The following is a 21,525-nucleotide window of genomic DNA, read 5'->3' as shown; positions in this document are numbered from 1 at the left end:
CTGACCTGATAATCAAACTCAAATGATTAACCAAACAATTAAACTCAAATATTTATTATAGTAATCCTTGCTGAAATAGTGTGCAATATTTAGAGCAGTGTTTCTTATAAAACCTGTTCCTTTTGGAATGTGATGTAAGAATAACTTATTTTGGGCTCATCTAGCACTTGGGTTAGTTCCAGGGGATTTTGAGACTCAGCTTGTAACCAGCAGTAAACCAGTGGCTAGGAAAGCTGAAAGAATGACACAAAAAAAATCCTCATAATTTGTATGAAGATATCAATTTTGGGTGAAATAATGGTATTTAATTTTAAATTTCTTTTAAAAGTTTAGGGAGGAAAATAAAATCTAAAAGTAATAGTAGCTATAAATAATTGTTCATTGGAACTCTGCTCTCACATTTATTTGGATTTACCTTGAGCAACTTCTGATTTCAATTTAAAGCCACTGTGTCAGGGATTTACAGAAAACCTTTGCATAAGCAGCCTACAGATGCAGATTCTCAGCTCACTGCTTGCAATTCCACTGGAAGTACATACGGGAACTGGGAAAAAGACACATGGAAGGAATAAAAATGAGCAAAAACTGAGCCAGCCCTGATGCTCTGGTGGTTAAAGTCCGGCGCTCTCACCACTTTAGTGGCCCTGGTTTGTTTCCCAGTCATGGAACCACACCACCCATCTGTCAGTCGCCGTGCTGTGGCGGCAGATCACAGTGAACTAGAAGGACTTACAACTGGGATATGCAACCATGCCCTGGGGCTTTGGGAGGAAAAAGAGGCGGGGGAAGATTGGCAACAGATGTTAGCTCAGGGCGAATCCTTCCCTACAAACAAAACAAAACGAAAAAATTAGCAAAAACTCAGTGTTAGCTAGCAGTATTGCAGAAGACTTTCAGCTTCGTGGGTTGGTACAGACCAATACCCTCCACTATCACAGGTAATGTTACTGAGGTTTTTGCAGACATTTCATGCTGCTGAGGTGTGTGTGGGAATCTTTAGAAGCCCGCTCTTGGAGAAGTACACTGTTTCCCAGATGGACCCAGCTTCCAGCTAAACTTTGACCTCTAGCTTAGAGGAATCAAGTACAGCAGAAACACCAGCATCATCAACCACATTGCCCAGCAAAATCCCATCACTGGGATAAAGCTAGGGGTGCACCTTTTCACAAGCAGACTGCAACACCTGTGCTTTTGTAATGTCTAGATACTTAGAGACACTCCTCTTCCCCAATCACTCTGCAAGAGGGCCAACTACTACTGTTTTAATCTCCATTTCTATAGCATTGACTAATTACTGTGAGTTTTAGAACAGACTTCAGTATCCGTGGTGCAAATATCACAAATATGTTATAAATTAAGGCTGGAAAACTGAACAGATAAAAACCATGCTGCATATGTAAAAGAGGATTTATTCATTCTTTTAGCCAGTGTTTATTGAAAATCTACTTAAGGGAAGGCACTGTGCTTGGTGCAACTAATGCAGTAATATACACAACAAAATCCTTGATCTCATAGGGGTTTCATAAGGTATTTAACTTATATTTATATATTATCATTAAATTATAATTTAATTGTGTTGATTTTGATGATGTTGATAGATACAGTGGGAGAAAAGACATACATGGAGATACAATGACAAGGGAGTGCTAATTAAATGGGTTGGATTGGTAAGGCCCCTCTAAGTAGAGACATATGAGAGAAGATATTCATGAGGGAAGGAAGCAGCAAAGATCTTGGAGGAAAGATTTTGAAGCAAGAGAGTAAGTGCAAAGGCTCAGAGATGGAGCTAGATAACTATAATAAATAGCAAAGGGCCTGGAACATGCACCACACTTCTATATGACCAATAGAAGGAGTGTGTTCAAAGTTATTATGAGAAATAGGAGAATAAAGAGTAGAACAATGCCACCACACACAATGAAGATGAATTAGAAAGGTATGCATACAAAATCCATCTAAGAAACAAGAAAAAATGAAAGCCTATGTCAGGGTTAGAAAGATTAGAAATTATAAAATTGGACTAAAAGATTTGAAAGAAGACATTATTGAACATAAAGAAATTTGGAATAAAAGCACAAAATCATTTCATAAAATGCAAGGAATACAAGACAAATAAACTCTTGGATAAAGCCATGGGACTTAAGAGAAATAAAAGATGGAAAGAAGGGCAATTATAAAAGTCAAAAGGAAGTAAGGACTACTAATGATGGCTGAGTGAGAAGATCAAGAGATCTTCTCCCCAAAATACCAACAAAAAGCTGGACATAATTGAAAAACAAAACAAAACAAAAAACTTTTCAGCATTTTGGAAATCAACCAAAGACATAAACAAATTTTGAATTTATGGTAAGAATAGCTCTTTCTGGTAAAAGAAACTCAGAATTTCTGGTAAGAAATTCTCCAGGCTCAATAACTTAGTAGAAGAACTCACAGAAGTCATAACAGTGCTATATTTCTGATTACTTTATTATTTTAAAGGATATGACTCAGGAGCAACCAAATGGAAGAGATGTATGGGGCAAGGTCATGGGTGGGGGGTGACGTGGGGCAAGACACAGAGCTTCCATGCCCTCTCCTCCTGGAAGCTGCCACATCATCCTCTCGACACATCAGTGTGTTCACTTACCAAGGACCTCTTTGGAGCCCAGCGTCCAGAGTTTTTGTTGGGGTTTCATTATAGAGACGTGATTGATTGATTAGATTATTGGCCATGTGATTAAACTCAATCTCCAGCCCTTCTTGTGTCCCCATAGGTTGCATTGGCCCAAAATTCCACTCCTCTAATGTAGGGTCCCACAAAGAGTCACTTCATTAGCATAACCAAGATGCTCCTCTCATCCAGGAAATTCCATGGGCTTTTAGAGCTCTTGTTCCAGGAACAAGCAACTAAGACCAGATATATCCCCAGTAGAACACAAATATATGTGATTACAAACACTACAAGGGAGCGGGGCAGAATGGAACTTTCTATTCTATTCTTTTCTATTCTTACTAGAATTAAGTTAGTATTATTTTGAAGTCAATTGTGAGAAAGTAAGATTCATATTGGAATCCCAAGAGTAAACTCTAAGAAAGTAACTCCAACAATATAGTAAAAAAGAAAAAGACAGAAGAATTAAAGTGGTACACTGAAAAAATTATACAACACAAAAGAAACCAAGAAAAAATGGAGCAACAGAGAACCAAATGAGAGACACTTAGAAAATAAATAGAAAAATGGAAAATAGAAATCTAACCACAGCAATATTTACATCGAACGTGAATAATGTAAAGACCTCAGTGAAAAGGCACAAGTTTTCAGACTCAATTATAAAATGAAAAGATCTGACTCTATGCTGTTTCCAAGTGACAGACCTTAGATGAAAGAACGCAAATAGTTTGATCCTGGGTGCGGACATGGCACCGCTCTTCAGGTCACATTGAGGCGGCATCCCACATGCCACAACTAGAAGGACCTGCAACTAAAATATACAACTATGTACTGGGGGATTTGGGGAGAAAAAGCAGAAAAAAAAAGAAGATTGGCAACAGTTATTAGCTCAGGTACCAATCTTTAAAAAAAAAAAAAGATGCAAATAGTTTGAAAGTAAAAGGATGGAAAGAAATACACCATGTGTACTAGGCCGAATAATAGTCACCCAAGATTATCAGATCTGATCCCTGGAACCTGTAGATATTACCTTATCAGGAAAAGACTCTGCAGATGAGATTAAGTTAAAGATCTTGCCATGGAGAGATTATCCTGGATTGCCCAGGTGGGTCCCAAATTCACTCACAAATGGCCTTATAAGAGAGAGGCAGAAGGAGATTATAAACACAGAAGAGGAGGAGGCCAAGTAACCAAGAAGGCAGAGATTGGAGTCATATGGCCACAAGCAAAGACATGTTGTCAGGGGTTGGCCCGGTGGTGCAGTGGTTAAGTGCCTACATTCCGATTCGGCAGCCCAAGGTTTGCCAGTTTGGATCCTGGGTGTGGACAGGGCACCGCTTGGCATGCCATGCTGTGGCAGGCGTCCCACATATAAAGTAGAGGAAGCTGAGCATGGATGTGAGATCAGCGCCAGTCTTCCTCAGCAAAAAGAGGAGGATTGGCAGCAGTTTGCTCAGGGCTAATCTTCCTCAAAAAACAAAAAAGAAATGTTGTCAGACGCCAGATCTGAAGAGGCAAGGGAAAGATTCTCCCCGAGAGGCCCCCAAGAGAGTGCGGCCTGCCAACACCTTGATTTGGGCCCAGTGAGATTGGTGTTGGACTTCCGGTTGCCACAACTCTGAGAGAATAAATTTCCATTATTGTAAGCCACCAAATTTGTGGCAATTTGTTCCAGAAGCTACAGGAAACTAAAACACCAAGTAAAGAGTAAGCATAAGAAAACTATAGATCAATTGCCCTCATGAACATTGATAAAAAAATGTCAGCAAAATTCTTGTGAAGGGAATTTGGTATACATTTGGTATACATTTGACATAGGCAGGACTTCCAGAATGGTTGTGTGAGGAGCTCCCAGATGCCCTCTCTTCAACAAAACAATGTCCAACTGGTGATTTTTTTTTTTTTAACCCAATGTTTTAAAGTACTTAGAAACTCTCCTAGAAGTGTACAGCAAATGGAGGAACTTTTATTCAAGAAAAGCTACTATGTTTTGGTAAGAACAGCAAGAGGCTGTGGTATTTGAGTCACAAGCCATTCCCAGCCAGCTGCTTAGTGGTGGGAACTCTACTGCAGGTGGGCATGGCCAAGGAGACGGGGCTCCCTTTACCCCAGCTCCTTGTCTGGGGATAGCATTGGCCCCTGCGTCCATGACCTCCCCACAGCTCTGTAGTGCAGAAGCTTTCTTCCAAGCAGACGTGGCAAGAGGATTAGAGCTCCCTTCACCAACCAGCCCACTTGTGAGGTGGCATCTCCACCCAGGTGCAGCAGGCTTACAATACAGGGCCCTGATCTCCTTCAACACCTCTTACTCAGAGGGCGGAGGCTCCATGCTGGGAGGGGCAACCTGAAAAGATCAAGGGCTGCCATCTCTGCCCAGAACTCCATGAAAGAGCAAGGACATTGCTCCAGGAGAAATGGACACTGCCTCTGCCCCCAGCCCCAGTATACTGTTATAGACGTCTACCCTGGGGGAGGAGGAGGCTGTAAGAGTAGAGAACTCAGCCGCATTTTCTAAGCGGACTGACTATTTGGGATAGAGGGTGGGGGAGTTCACGCTTAAGGGCATTGTTGAAAACAACAAAGATCTTAATGGATAGCAATTAAGAGGAGGCCGGGATGCATGAAGCTAGCAGCAAGAAGTGAAATGCTAAGCCAGCTCAAATTTAACAAAGAGAAAAGGCATTGGCCTCAAGGGGTTGAAACAAGTCTCAAAGACTGTGAAAACGCTTCCCCTGCAGGGAGCCCAACTCTAAGTGGATCAGGCTGAACAAAAGGAATACCCTAGGATGTTGAAAACAATATAGCAATCAGCTAGTAATTAGTGGAGGCTAAGAGCTGGATGCAGGGCAGTAGAGGCAGACCAGCCAGATGCTTAGTGGTGAGTCAGGGAAACAGAGCCAAGAGAGCCCAGATAAAGCCACTGTCATCTGTGGTGTCAGAGACATGCCCATGGCCAATGCTTTGCCCCCAGGGAGCAACATTGTGGCTGCTGTGCACTGCAGGGACATTGGCTTCATTGAGCAACATCACCACTGCATGCACTGTGGCGGAAGTCAGCTTCACCGAATTCATTTAACCAAGTCAACCAACAAGAAACAATAACAAACCTTGGGAGGCAGTCTTACTGTCCAGACTTACTACAATATGTTAGCTAATATGTCCAGTTTTCAACAAAAAATTACAGAATATATAAAGAAACCTTTAAGTATGACTCACACTTAACTGGAGAAAATGGAAGGAATGGAACTGCCTTCGAGGGTCCCAGATGGTGGTATTCTCCTTACCTCCCATACATCCTAGATGGAGAGCCTTTGATCTGGAACTGCCAACAGGCACAGACCAGAAAACCTCCTTCAAATGTCTATTTTCCTTAGCCAAAGGACCAGGAAAAGGGTGGCTGCTATGGACTTTTTGTGTGCATGTATATTGCCTCAAAATGCATATGTTGAAACCTGTTCTCCACTGCAGTGGTATTTGGGGGAGGGGCCCTTGGAAGGTGATTAGGTGGTGAGAGTGGAGCACTCGTGAATGAGATTAGTGTCCTTACAAGAAATACGTGAGAGAGATGGTCCCTTTCGTGTGAAATACGTGTGAAGACACAGCGAGAAGGTGGCCTTCTGTAAACCAGGAAGAGAGCTCTCACCAGATACTGAAATGGCACCCTCATCTTGGACTTCGAGCCTCCAGAACTGTGAGAAGTAACTTTTGTTTTTAACCCACCCAGTCCCTGGTATTTTGTCACAGCAGCCTGAACTGACAAAGACAGTGGTTTAACAACAGGAAAACTTTTTGACAGTATGCCCCTTACTCCAGCCAGACACTAACAGAAAACCACAGGTCCCCGGCCCCACCTGGCTAACTGGGGCTGAATGAGTAGTTAATTTTCCATCCACCACCACCGTGCCCGTGGAGGCAGGTGGTGCACTCCAGCTCCCCTTCCAGGCAGGGAGCTGATCTCCCACCCCCCCCAGGCAGAAGCAGGCAGTGCTGAAGTTCATCTGCCATCAGGGAGCATGGTGGGGCTCAGTGGGGCCCATCTCAGGATCTCACGTTCTCAGCTCAATGAAAGCACTCGGACACAGTGCGTGAATGCTCCTGGCAGAGCTCTTTGCAATCTCAAAAAGACAGAGACCACTCAAGTGACTTTGGCTGAACAGAAAGTAAATTAGGGCATCCACATGATGGAATTAACCCTATGCAACAGTACTTTAAGAAAGAAAATAGATACATCTTACAAGAAAAACACATAATATTGAATGAAATAATAAAGCTGATCCTAGAAGCCTACAGGAAGTATGAAATAATTTTGGAAAGCTGAGAAACAAGTAGAACTAGATAGTAAAAGGGATACACGAATGAAAATTTTTTTCAGAGGCAGAGAACAGAAGTGGAGAGTGGCTAACTGGGGCAGGCAGCCCATCAGTGTGGGGAGGGGCAACTGCATAAAGGTACGATGCCTGTGCTGTGCTGCTTCTTGGGTTGAGTGGTGGGTTCGTTTGAGTTTACTACATTGTTATGCTTTTCAGCTTGCATATATTTCATTCTTGTGCAAGTTATGAAAGTCGCAAATATCATCAAGCAGCTAAAGGTAAACCTTTACTTGCATCCTACTATATTCTTTCATTCATGATAAAACTTCTTTAGACAAAGTCTTTTAAGCCCTTAACTTTTAGGCCAAAAAGAGGATAATAAAAATTTTCATCTCTCAAAAGGCTTCTCTATTTGCCATTGAAAACCATGGCTTTCAGAACTATGAGTTAAGAATCACCTCTGGGAATAAGAAGCAGGCATTTGACTCCATGTCTCAGCCATTTCCAGCCCTCTCTCTGTGATGGTAGATAAACCCTGAACCATCGGGAAAGGATGACACACAGAAAGAAATACCATGAATGGGGCACCCTGTTTAATATTGCAAGTGTAGCGGAGGAAGACATTTCCTCTACCCGCTCTGGGTCCTTCTGGCTGGACAACAAATTAAATTCACATGAGACAGAATAACAGGAGAAAACTAAACAAAGCTTTATAACATGTATACATGGAAGAGGCTCAGGCAAACTGAGCAACTCGCCAAAATGGCAGAAGCCACCACCTTAAAATCCACCTCAGATAAAGACAAAGGAGGATGTTGGGGATGGGGGGTTCGATCATGGAAGTTTACCAAAAAAGCACAGTAAACAAGAGTAAGGTTATTATGCAGATTTGAGTCCTTGCCTTCTGCATTGATAAGAATTTCTAGAGATGCAGTCATCCCTCCTTCCTGGTACAGAGAGGGAGACACCTTTACAGATGGAGATTTCCTTTACAATGTAAACGTCTCTTAACAAAGGGTAAGTAAATTCTACTTTTCAGAGTTTTTTTTCCTGTCTGCAGTTTTTAAAAGTAACCAGCCCCAAATAATCCTTATGCCAAAGAGGCATATCTTGAGGTGGCCAATTCTAGTCCCCAACACAAGGTATTATCTATTGAGTTAAGTGCAATGTAAGGGTCAACAACAATGTTCTTCTCAGGGGGACTGGATAGTACACAGTTGTGATTTTTGCATATTTCTATTTTCTAATTCTCGCTTTTCCTATTTTCATCGATATACATTTTCGTGTCTACCTCACAGAGTGTTGGCCCCAAAGGTTGAAGGTGAGGTCAGTGGTGATCTAACCAGTCACTTTCCTTCAGGTTTCTACTAAGAGTAGTGAGCACCCACCTCATGGGCTTTGCAGGGGAAGAGAAATGAGGAAATGAAAAGCACCCACTGGAATGCAGTGAGTTTTTAAAGGGATGGAAAGGGATCATGGCTCTGAAAGAATATACAGCATGTTCAAAGGGAACGTGGGGATGTTTTATAAAAAGATATTGCACAGAATCACATTGTTAACTAAATTTTGGAGAATAAATAAGAGATTACAAGGGAGAGATATGGGGAAAGGACATTCTGGAAATACTAGGACAAAATAAATCATTGAGCATATCAGTAAGGAAGAAGACAGGAAATGCTCATGTCCTCAGTGCGTCTCATTAGTGTATCTACAACTGCCAGGGAAGCTGTAAAAGTTGCCAAGTTCTAGATATCTCAAAAGTTCTTATTCTGGATTCTGGTCTTAAGAAGAGTTGCTTCTTGGCTAGTTAGGAAGCAGACCTGTGCCATACTGCCTATCTCCTCCCTCCACTGTTTCCCTGGAGTGAGTTCCCCACACATCTCCCCTGGGGCCCACTTGGGCTCTCAGTGCCCCCAAGCTGTACAGGTTCACTGTCCCGCATGAATTCTGAGACTGCTGCTACATAAGAATATCGCACTGCCAAATGGCCCTCGGGAATGGTTTATCTTGAGAGTTCAATATCTCAGTGGGTGCTCCCCAGACGTGGAGTTTCCAAGGGTTTTCTCTACTCATGGGAACCCCACAGAAATGTGATCTTGACATCAGTGCTGGGTATTAACAACTGCATCCTGTGCGAGGTGAGGCAAACACACAGAATTTCTGTTCATGCCTATTTTCCTTCCTCAAGCTCCACTTTGATGATGTCATTTTAGCAGAATTAAATTTGAACAGGTCAAATGACATAATTGATGACATGAAGCTTCGATTATAATGACTAATTGATCAATGGCTGCCAGAGCAGTTTTTGGCCACCATTGCATACACATGTATGCATGCACACGCGCTCATGCTCTCTCTCTCTCTCTCATATTGTGTTAGTGACAACCAGATGGTTCAAACACAATAAGTAACAGATTAGATATAGTAGCTTCTTAGAAAAAACAATATTTATGATAAGAAATTGTCTATGGGTCTGAGTTAGGCAGGCTACATTTAACTGAGCTTACACACTGGATGCTCGCTGCTTCTCATTTTACTTTCTTGCCTCAAACATCATCCCTGAGTCCATATTAAGCAACGGAGAGCTCTGGAGCAGAAGTATGTTTACTCTGCCCCCACAGCTTACCCCAGCCCAAAGAACGGCCTTCTCGCTTCCGCAGTTTATCATTCAGTCTCAATTTTCAGTCATGGGCTAAAAGAGAAGTACATCCATACAGAACGGCCCTGCATTTTCTACAAAAGCTGCTGATATGGGATATTTTCTACCGAGAAAAGTGCATTCTCCTAAAAATATTTAAATATCATGAACAACATAACATATTTTTCTTTTGAGGGCTTATCTATCGAAATGCTAAAAGCTTCATAACATTTATGTGCAGTTTCAAAGACTTTACTTAGCTTGCGTTTCTTCCCATAATTCATCATCTAAGAGGAGTGACAGCACCTCCAGAGCAACATTTGTTGCGCATTAGTGCGTCTGATGTCCCGATGCTCCCTGGAGGTGGGTGCTGGTGCTACCACCACTGCGTGGATCTGGAAACTCATGCTCAGGGATGAAAAGCAATTATCAGAAGCCACACAGCTAGTGAGTAAGGGAGTCTGCACTTGAATCCACATTCTCAGGTTCCATTCCACCACCTCCTGCTCCATTGCAGCCATGCAATAATTGTGTTCAGATTTCATTACAGATGCTCTTTTAAAAAGTAATATATAAATTAAATGAATAAATAAAATCGTATCCCAAATTCCCATACTCTGACCATTCTTTCCATTGATTTTTGTCCTAATCCCGCAGGAGGAGCAGTGGACCTGCAGTGGAGACGGGTAAATGAGTTCAGGTGACCATGTGGGGCCTGCACGCAAGTCTCTAGAGCCCAGCCTTGACGCTGTCCTGGAGGGAAGCCCCAGAGCTCTATAAATCACTTCAGTTATTCAGTAAGCGCTGGATTTGTGGGCCTGAGACTGAAGACGGGGAGCTTAATTTGGATGCTGTTCCAGTAGTGCAGGCAGAAGAAATCGGAGCTTGTATAGAAAGAGGACTTTGAAAGTTAAGAGGTAGAGAACGTGAGGCTGGGGGCGTGAGGGAGGGGTGTTCCCAGGATGGATCTGGGGGGTCATGTGAGAGATCTGTCTCCATTCAGGGCCCCAGCTGTGGGAGGTGACATCACCCAACGCTGTTGTTGGGCTATGTTAGTATGGATCTGAATTACCCTTGGCCAGAAGTACCAGGAAAGCTCTACTTCCCCGAAAGCCAGAGATCATTTACAAACAAATTAAAATGTAATCAAACTTTGACTTAACTCTAGAATAACAAAAATTGCTTGTGTGAGTGCCTATAGATTCTTCTGTATATCCGCTCAAAGCTAAAATTTGCATTAATCCATATCACTGAGAAAGATCACGAGAATGTTTGAGCTGTGGGCGCTCTGTCTGGTCTAACCCTCTCCTTTTATGAATGACTTTCAGAGACAGGAAGACAATTTCCACGGACATGGGCATTGCCTCTGGAAATACAGCCTCCCTTGCAAGGAAAGAAGCTCATTGTGCAATTTGGGGAAGACAGTGAGGACCGTGAATTTCTAATTGAGCAACTAAGCGGAAATAGGAAACATGATCATGTTTCTAAATTAAAAGGTCTGTTTGGAAAAATTGTAAGCTTGGGTCCTGACAAGCTCCATAATTTTCCTAAAAGCATCCTTAAGCATTCATGATTCAGCATTCTTTTAGCTACCATTGAACATCAAAGGAAAAAAGTCCCTCTAATATGTTCCAGGCAGTTCTTTTTTTCAGATGATGCTGCGACAGCCATCTTTAAACACTGTGGGTTATACAATAAATGCTGGCCCCGACCGGATTAGTAATTTGTTGTAAATAAGGGGAATGTTTAAAGAGCAGTTTAATAATATTAAACTTTGTGAACTTTATCTTGTTTACTGATCACTCATGCTAACCAACTAAAACATGCAACCATCGGTCACCATTAAAACGCTGGACATGAGTTGCTTGATACAGATTTTTAAGCACAGGATTTTATTGCTTGAATACGTGGATGTTTCCCTGATAGATTTCTACAATATTTTTGCTGTAGCATCAAACTCTTTTTGAGCATGACCACCTCTGGCCCAAGAAAACGCAAAACTCCTCCAAAATGCGCCAAATTTCCTCCAGCCTTGTTTGAAGCCTCAGTATGGAAGTGATGCTCAGACTGAAGCTGGGAGAAGAAGAGGAAGGAGCTAATCAAAGGACAAGTGTGACATTGTTCCCGCAGAGGGAGACAGCCTGTCTCTTCTCTGGGACACCACCGCTGCTCAGGGACTTTCTTAATAGCAATCTTTGTGCTCATAGATTTAAGGGTCAAAATTGAAAAACAGCTTCAGAAGATAGCAACCTGGTTTTCTATAACTGTCCTAATAAAAAATCTTCACCATTTCATTAAATGCTTCCATTAATAATGTAACAGTTTTCTCATTGCTCTGAATTTAGAAACTTCCAGGCCACTGTTTCAGGTAGCATGTGAAATAAAACCTATTTGCTATGCTTGACCAAGAAGGAAAGAATTTTAACGTGGAAGAAATATTAATAAAGATCACCCACAACTGCATCTCAGTAATTACAACTTCTATAATGTTCCGCATTGGTTTTCTCAGAGCCGTTCTCTGAGTGTATCATTCAGTTCTCCCAACAACCATGGAAGTGCTTACTATAATTTTCATTTCAGAGATGATTTGCTGGAGACTCAGAGATACTAAGTTAACTTGCCTCAAATTATGCAGGCAATTAGTGGCAAGAGCCGGATTATAAATGCTCGCCTTTCACCTCCCAAGTCAGTGCCATCCTCTCACGGGAAGCCAGATCACTGAAACGCATAGCTGTCTGCTTCAGAAGACTGTGCGTTTCCCACCCACGGAGAGGTTCCCTGAAATGAACATGACCTTCTCCAAAGGATGCTGTGCAAGGGACCCCCTCTTGCAGTGGTGGGTGCAATGGATGGCTTGGTAGTTATTTCTTTGTTTTCAAAACCTGAGACTCAATGATCCTTTCAATCCAAGGGTGTGTGTGGAGGGACAGCGGACCACTGATGTGTCATTGACTTTGTCACTACACTGTGATACCCGGTCCCTGCCTTTGAGCATCTTGTACACCAAAAGGGAGGACAATTTGGTAAGTGACTTCTTAGAGAAATATGACTTCAGTGGTCTACGTTTCTTCAAATACACATTGAAATAAGGAGAAGGCTCTACTGAGTTCTTGTGTTGGCCTCTTTGAACCAGGTGCTGTTCATAAATTAACCTGCATCCAGGTGGCCTTAGTGGTGATGGCGTCAGAAAGGTCTGATTTCAAAATCACCTAAATTGCTAATCAGAATGAGAAAGAGAGAGAGGGGCTATTGCCACTTTCTTCCCAAAGTCCTTATCTGAATTATCTGGGATTGTGACTACATGTACATTTCCTAGCAGGGTGCCCATTACAATGTCAAGTCCCCCCCAATTTTGCGGCTATTCTTCCCACCTTGCTACTCCTGGGCAAGACTGACAAGGCCCCAGATGCTCCCTCAGCTGTTAGAGAATGATGTTTCACACCATGCTCCCTGCAGAACACATCCACAAGACGCTGGAAGGTGTGTTACTAAAAAAAGTGTCCTAGGGGCCTGCCTGGTGGCATAGTGGTTGAATTCACACGCTCCTCTTCAGCAACCCAGGGTTTGTGGGTTTGGATCCTGGGTACAGACCTACACACAGCTCCTCAAGCCATGCTGCGGTGGCATCCCACATACAAAATAGAAGATTGGCACAGATGTTAGCTCAGGACAAATCTTCCTCACCAAAAAAAAAAAAAAAAGTGTCCTAGGGCCAAGCGTGTCCCATGGAAATTATGGGGCTCTGCACATAGTGTGCCTTGAGAGTCTGTAAGAGGGTGGTATCGCTCCAGGATTAGCCCAGCATGGCTCCTGAGAGATGATGCTCTCCCACCCTCCAGAGAACATGCCAGAAGAGTTCCACAGAAGTCGGTCTGGGAAGAGCTGGTGGAAACAGAAAGTCTGCATTTCAGCAAAACAGATGGAGAGGGAGCACTTAAGAAAGAGTATTAGAGGGGCCGTCCCGGTGGCGCCACGGTTAAGTGTGCACTTTCCGCTTTGGCGGCCCGGGGTTCGCTGGTTTGGATCCCGGGTGCAGACATGGCACCGCTTGGCAAGCCATGCTGTGGTAGGCGTCCCACATATAAAGTAGAGGAAGATGAGCACGGATGTTAGCTCAGGACCAGTCTTCCTCAGTAAAAAGAGGAGGATTGGCAGCAGATGTTAGCTCGGGGCTAACCTTCCTCAAAAAAAAAAAAAGAGTATTAGAAAGGCTATGAGCTAGAGCAACATCTACCTTGAATGGGTGCCAATATATTGAGATACAAATAATTTGAGCTTTACCCTATGTCAGTTGTTGGTAGCAAGTTATTTGGCACATACCTCAGATGTAAGGACTGGGCACAACCTTGTCCTGATGGCCACAGGTCTCCGAAAGCGCCAGGAGAGCACCGACTGCTCGGTTCCCACTGCCTCTTAGCAAAGACTAAAACTGTCTTGAGGGAGAGAGGAGCCCAAGTATCTAAACACAGGGCAAAGGGACGTCTTGAAAAGAGGGCTACTTTTCATTTTGCTTTTTACTTCTTATCCCCCAGCCTAGGTAGCCTTGATCCCAATTTAAAGATCCGCTATTCCAGGACTACGAACTCTGGGCCCTTTCGGCCTCCCCCAGGGCTCAGGGCTGGAGGCTGTTTCCCACACGCTGCAACTGCCCAGCTCAGAGCTGACCGTGGGGGAGCTTTCGCCAGCGGCCGCTATTTAGCAGCTAAATCAGAAGTTTCTAGGAAACATATCTCTCCCTGCATTTGTTTCCTGCTGCCCCTGGGGTATCGGGGGCCAAGGTTAAACATACAACCAATCCTGCAGCTTCTCCTTGACCCTGGTCATGTTGCTCAGCCTTAAATGGGGGTTAGGAAGAACTCTGGACTGAGGACCAGACTTTTAACCCATCCCTGACCCCATTGGCAGGGCCGGGGCCAAGTGGCCTTGCCCAGAACGCTGCGGGTCCTTGTCTTTCCCTGTTGATTGCAGCTGTGTGGGGCTAAGGTCACTTCCCAGCCTAAATGTCCTGCAGTGCACTTGCCTTCTGTCCTCCTGCTTGCACAGCTGTGCTTCAGGCTGAGGTAGGGAAGCTCCCAATGTTAAAATGCGGCCCAAGGTTAGAGGTTACTCCATCAGTGACAGGCAGTGTGTCCCCAAGCTCCACAAATACTGTCAAGTGAAATTTACTGTAAGTGTTGAAGCAAATTTCCTAGAAATTAAGCTCAAAAGTCTATATAAAAACTTTTACTTGTTCATATTATTTTAATCTTTTCTCTTTTTTAAATATATAAAAATTTGAATTTTTAATATAAAATATTTTTTAATGTTGTCTTATTTAATGTATATATAATTTGACAACTTCCCTGTGAAATAAGCATAGGATATGGCTGAAAAATCTGATTTTCAGGTGATCACACTGGTAAATACACAGCTTGAGATTTATTCTTTACCTGAGTTTTCCCTACCGGATCTCTTCATTCTGTTGGACCCAGAGTTTTGAAACTTTTTTTGTTTGCTGTACCTTTTGCTAGTCTGGGGAGCCCTAGGGACCCCTCTCAGAATAATGGCCTTGAACACATAAAACGAAATACATAGCATTACAATGGAAATGAACTATATTGAAATAAAATGATCATCTCAACATTGTATAAGGTCCATATACGTGTGTACTGTCAACGAAAATAATCCATAACCAATCTATACGTGAAAATTTGGGTGAGTTTATTCTGAGCTGAAATGTGAGGACCATGGCCCGGGGCCTTTCTTCCCGAAGGAAGAAAGGGCACCAAAGAAGTGGGGTGCACAGAGTGGTTATATACCCCCAGAGAGGATGCTTCACGTAGGATCGAAATGTCCCTTTTACAATAGTCGCGAGACTGCTCTGTCAGCACAGCGGTTGATGGACAGAGCAGGTAGGTCTGCTGTTTCAGTGAACACAGCAGGGTGGCAGTCTGTTGTCTCCAGCTGAGTGGTCACAGGTGAGTGCCGCAATCAGTTCCTAGCCTAAGGAAAGATGCTTAATCTTTAAGGAAATGCCAACGTTGGGAGGGGGAGGGAAGTTGCACCTTTATCTCAAGGGCCTTTGTTCTTGCCATAGTAAATGTACATACAGTGCATGCTCAAGGGCCAGTCAGGTCCTTTTGGAAAAAACAAAGTCAGGCCGAATTAGGTTTATACCAAATGGCTTCCTCATATACTCCAATATATCCTATTACTTGCCATTTTTATTTGTCTGTACAAAATAAGATCTAATATTGTGTGTGATAGTGTCAGGTGATCTCAAAGTAGCAATTATATAGTTGACATCTCTGCAACAAAACTCCTCAGATGTAAAAACATCTGTAATTTCAATTGTGGTAAAACCATCAGCGTTGCTGATGCTATTGTGTTTTTCTTCTGTCTACATTTTAAAAGGAATGAAATGCTAAATTTCAGGTAGAAGTTAGTGAGATTGATGATGTCATTTTTTTCTCATACAGTTTTAGAGACATGAAGTGTGCTACCCACAGATTCTGACCAAGAAGCCCCATATCAACACGTTTGAAGGCCTAATCCTGAAGGTGGAAGGAAGGTCGCAGGAGGATGTTGTCCCTCATCTTGACCGACTGACTTCCCCATGTCAGACTTGAGTTTGAAAAACTGAGAGAAACAAGGGATAAAGAGAGACTGGGATATAAAAATAACTTTCCAAAGGTATTGACCACAAGCACGTGACCTATTTTAATTTCAAACCAAGGGCAAGGTTATAAAAGGTCATCAGAAATCCAATTTGAAGATTTCTCTCAGAAACATTTGTAGATAAAAAGAAGATGGTACGTAAGGGAATATTTGCTTAAAGTTCATTAGGAGAGGCACAGGATATTTCCAGTGTCTTCTTCTAGGAAGCTGACAGCAGGTGACAAGGGAGCAAATCCACTTCCCAGAAGGGAGTGTCAATCTTATCAAAGCCTGTCAGTAAATTGCTAAGGCACCTCTCAGGAATTCTAGTCACTCCCTGGAAATGGGTGTGCACTCCACTGTGAGCAATGGTTTAGGGCAATTTTCTTTCTCAGGGAGGAAGAGAGGAGCAAATGGAACACAATTAACTGACCCGGGAAAAGGAAGACCTGGGATGGGAAGCAGAGAGCAGCACAGGTGAGTGGACACTGTTCAGGACACAGTGGCCGCGGAAGGCAGGTGACAGTTCTGTGCCACGGTGGGCAAGTTACTCAGCCTGCTGAGGCATCAGTTTCCTTTTAGGATTAACTGTGACATCTCATATCAGATGATTTGTACAATGCCTGGTACAAGGTGTAGATTCCAATAAATCATGTTTTCCACTGAGTCGTCCGTTCCATGAGAGGTACCCACAGTTGTATGTCTAGCATGTAGCCCAGTGTCTGGGACACAGTAGACAACTCGTAATTATTTACTAAAGAAATGAAGGTCAAAGAGGAATTTGAAGCTCTATTTCTCCCATCCCACCTCATTTCAAACACTCTGTCAACCCTTAGGAACTTCATTTCTTCGCACTCACCCCTAAGTTTGTTTTCCAAGAAGTAGGCAATATATGTGTTATTGAATTGAACTGTCTTCTTATCTATAATAATAATAGCTTTACTATTAGGTAATAGTAGATAATAATGGATACCAATGAGATATCGCAACCCAAATGTGTGTTTTTATACAAATAACCTATTGCTTAACCCCCGGGCACCACTATTCTACTAAACCTAAAAGAAAGACAATTACTCTAAAATATCTGCATCCTAGAAACTCATCATATCACCATGTGTGATATCCACATCATGAGTCAGTATTACACTTTGGGTTTTTTGTTATTTCAGGATTAACTTCTCCGTGCTGACCTGGCTTCCCAACAGCTCTGTTTTCTCTACCCCAGGGTACATGATTGACTGCTCATCCTCCCTAAGTTTTCTGAGTTTCAAGTCTGACCTGCTATTGGAGTTTCTAGCTTTCTGGGGTGGGGCAGACTTGAACACTTTTTCCCTTGTACCTCCATTTTTACTGTCCCTGGGTGTAAGCTCAGGATCCTTTAGTGAATAAGGTCTTTATCACTGTAATACTTATCAGTCTATTGACACCAGGAAAGAGGAGGGAACCTGGTAACTTGAGAAGTGGGTCTGGGCCTCTGGAGATCCACAGGCTACGGGTTCTTGCCAGTGGCTGGCTCCCTCTCTTAGATAGTGCCCAGAAGTCCCTCTCATCGCTCCCTTTTCTCCATGATTCCTGAGGGTAGAGATGAAAAACATCCCCTGTCTTACCTATGCCAAGTGACTTCCTCTAGAGAAGCTGTCTTTCTGGGCATGAAGACCAGGAGGCACAGCCAAGAGGCCAAGGTCTGTGAGCAACGGGAAGGTCCCTGCTCATTCCCAGTCTCCTTGTGGTCTAGTTACATACCCGGCTCCCAGCCAACACAGTCTGAGAATCTCAAGGTGCCTGTCTCCCTCTACACGAGGTATGGCTGGAGACAGAGGGGTGCTCAGGACTTTCTCCTCATCTAGGTGGGGTCGTATCCCCTGATAGAGCTTGACTCATACCTGGGCAGGTAGCATCCAGCAAGTGCTTCCTTCCGACAGGCCTCATTATTCAGTCGATAGTGATTTCACACCACCGCTCTTCTGAATGACATCTTCAGAGTAAGTTTTATTCAGAGGCGCTGTAGGACCCACCTCTACATGCCTCCACTGACAACCTCCAGTTCACGGCCCCAGAATTTAGGGGCTTCTCATTAGATTTTATTTAAAGAAAGATCTTTCACAATTTAAATCAAAAGCAATCACCCCAGAACTTGGAAACTGTTAAATCACACAATTCTGTGAGGGCCTTTTAGTTCTGTACCTAATTTTGTTAAGTACTTGTCTCATTCTACTTCTCTCGGAAAATATTGTGGATAGTCTAATTAAGTCCTTGCATGTTTTCTCCTTCTTTTTGTCCTTTCTTCCTTCCCTCCATCCTTCCTTCCTCCCTCTTTTCCTTCCTTTCTTCTTTTCTTTCTTTGAATTTGGAGGGTTCCAAGTGTTTTTTAGAAATCAATATTTTGTATTTCCATAAATTATTAAATATTTGCTTTCAGAAGTGGTTTACCCACTGCCTGGATTCAAAGATAATGCAAATATATAAATAAAGATGAAGACTGGAGTCTCCAATGAAAACAATATTTGAAATAGAGTCCATTCTTGCCCCCTGATTAGAGAAGCTGAACTGAGAACAGGCTGTCATGCACAGGTGTCCTTTCAGACACAGGCAGAGCTCATCCAGGAGGCAGTGGGTACAGGGAAAAGAGTCGCCTATGGGGTGTTATTAGATTGACGTTCTGGCATAGAGGGTAAACTCTTAAAGCTAGACTCTCTGAGTTTTAATCTGCTTCAACTACTTATTCTCTGGGCTTTGGCTTTCTCGTTTATAAAATGAGAATAGTAATGGTATCTCTGAGATTGTTGTTAGAGCTGCAGTTTTCCCGTCTCTAACTAAAAGGCTTTTCTTGGGATGACACAATTGTCACTCATAGAACAAGGCCCAAGGACTGATTCATAAATGCCTACTTTTAGTATGATTCTTGCCACTAGACAGTTGTCTGGCAGCAAACCACTTCACTCTGAACTTTAGTCTCATCCTTTGTCAAATGTGATAGTCATCCATCTCCTGCTTCATTATGTCAAATAATGACTCAAGTCTGGGGAGACTTGATTATGTTTGATGTTGAGCAATGAATTGTTAGCATCTAAGTTAATTGATGACAGAATTCTGGAATGTAAGGATACTTCAGGGTCATGCGATCCACGAACTTTCTATTCATTGTGTTTTCTTCTCCACGGGGCTCCTTAGAAGTGGTCTTTCTTTCCTTCTTTTTTTTTTTTTTAAGTCAAGTGTTATGTAAGGTCTCTCTCTCTCTCTTTTTTTTTCTTGGTGAGGAAGATTGGCCCTGAGCTAACATCTGTTGCCAATAGTCCTCTTTTATTTTTCTCCCCAAAACCCCAGTACATAATTGTATATTTTAGTTGTACATCCTTCTAGTTCTTCTATGTGGGATGCTGCCATGGCCTGGCTTGATGAGTGGTGTGTAGGTCTGTGCCTAGGATCAGAAGAGGTGAACCCCGGGCCGCCAAAGCTGAGCATGTGAACGTAACCACTGTGCCACCAGGCCAGATCTAGGAGTGGTCTTTCATTGGTCAGAATAAAGACCCACATAACAAGTAACAGGCAATCCATTCCTGTTTTGAGTAGTTTTAAAGATTATGAGGTTTATGTTTTATTAGGTTACAGATTTTTCTCTAACTTTTCAACCACTCCTCTTAGTTCTGCTCCACGGAAGCCTGTGCCCTATTTCTCTGTTAGAGTTTCAAATATTAGAGACAAGCTTTTGTGCAGTCTGACTCAAACCACCTCTGTCGATCCTCAAAATCTCATTTTTCCTTCTTGTTCCATCGTATGACAAACTGAACACGTGACTTTTTTGCCTCTCTCCCATCCTGCTATGTGTGTGTGTGTGTGTGTGTTTATAAACAGCAAAGCACCATTATGAAACTTTGTTTTGGACTGAGGTTTTAGGATGCTATCCATAAGAACATTATATTGAAGTAAATTTCTTATAAAGCCGCAGGCTAAGGTTTTTGTTTTTATTTTAACCAGTATAACTAAAATAGAACATTTAAGCTGAGAAACTGTGTTAAATTACAAATAAGTAAATCCCCTGGAAGGGAATAAGTTACTTGAACCTAATCTGTACCTTTCTTTTGTAATCTTCTGAAAATGTTTATGTAGTTTTTTTGTGTGTTTTTAATACTCATGCTCCTTGTTCTTCTTGGTTTGGGCCCGAATGTGAAGCAGATGTGCCGAAATAGTAAAAAGAATGAGTTTTGTAATGTCTCCAGTTCAAAAAAAGAAGACACGGTGTAATGAAATTGACCCCCTCTCCCCTGTTCCCCATCTGCAATCTAAAACTCTGGATTATAAGATTTAACTAACCTTCTTTAGGGTACATGATCTTATCTTTATTTCCTTAATATAAATGACTTGCAGATATTCAAAAGGACCTGAAGTGGCTTACATTAAGATATATGTGCAATATGGTTAAAATTAAAAAGTCAAAAAACATGGAGAAGGAAGAGATATAAATACATCAGTTACTTTGAAATATTGCTATGATAATTGGACATCAAACTGACCACTTCTGGGCATCTTCATAGCCAAGATAAAAGGAAAACAGTATCACTCAAACACTTCTCACGGTCTTATTAAGAAGAAAAATGAATCTAAGTCTGTGCCCAATAAGTTATTCCTAGCATTAAATTCTAAAAGGAAAGTGTTGTGTTTGTATACCTGGTAGGGACATTCTATAACACAACAAATAATAGCTCTTAGAAAGTTTTTCTAAGACATAAATGTTTAAGTCATAGGTATAACGTTCTTGCAGTAGAAAAACTAAAAAGGTCCAACTATCTCTGCTTTTGGTGACAAAGTTTACTAGAAAGAGATACGTCCCTTGGTCAATCACCTGAATGAACAAATTTTATCACCAATTCCTGCTATACTAAAATTTTCTTCTAAACTGCTTGAACTAATGTGAAAAAAAATTAGCACATGGTTAGCTCACTACTGAGCTGGTGATAGATGGGAGGAAAACTCTTGATAACTTGGTTAATTTTGTCAAAGTGTTTGTATGAATGTCTTTTATAATTTGAGAGTAATCAGGAAAACAGGAGAGAAATGAGCATCCGGAGAAGAGGAGAATGGGAAATGAGGCAAGTACAACATCCAAGCACATGTGGATTTCCCGGCTGACCCGGCGCTGGGGCAACTATGCTTCTCTTCTTTGTATTGACTTGTTCCGGTGAAAAATACAAAATAGATTCTATACATACAAAAATATAAAAATAATGAATTAATCAAATGGCACAGAATGGGCATATGGTCAAAAGTAAAAGCCTACCTCCCGATGTAAACTT

The sequence above is a fragment of the Equus asinus genome, chromosome 1 (assembly GCF_041296235.1).
Source record: "Equus asinus isolate D_3611 breed Donkey chromosome 1, EquAss-T2T_v2, whole genome shotgun sequence".
Lineage (NCBI taxonomy): Eukaryota > Metazoa > Chordata > Mammalia > Perissodactyla > Equidae > Equus > Equus asinus.
The sequence above is the reverse complement of the archived record's forward strand: the minus strand, read 5'-3'. Positions refer to the sequence as shown.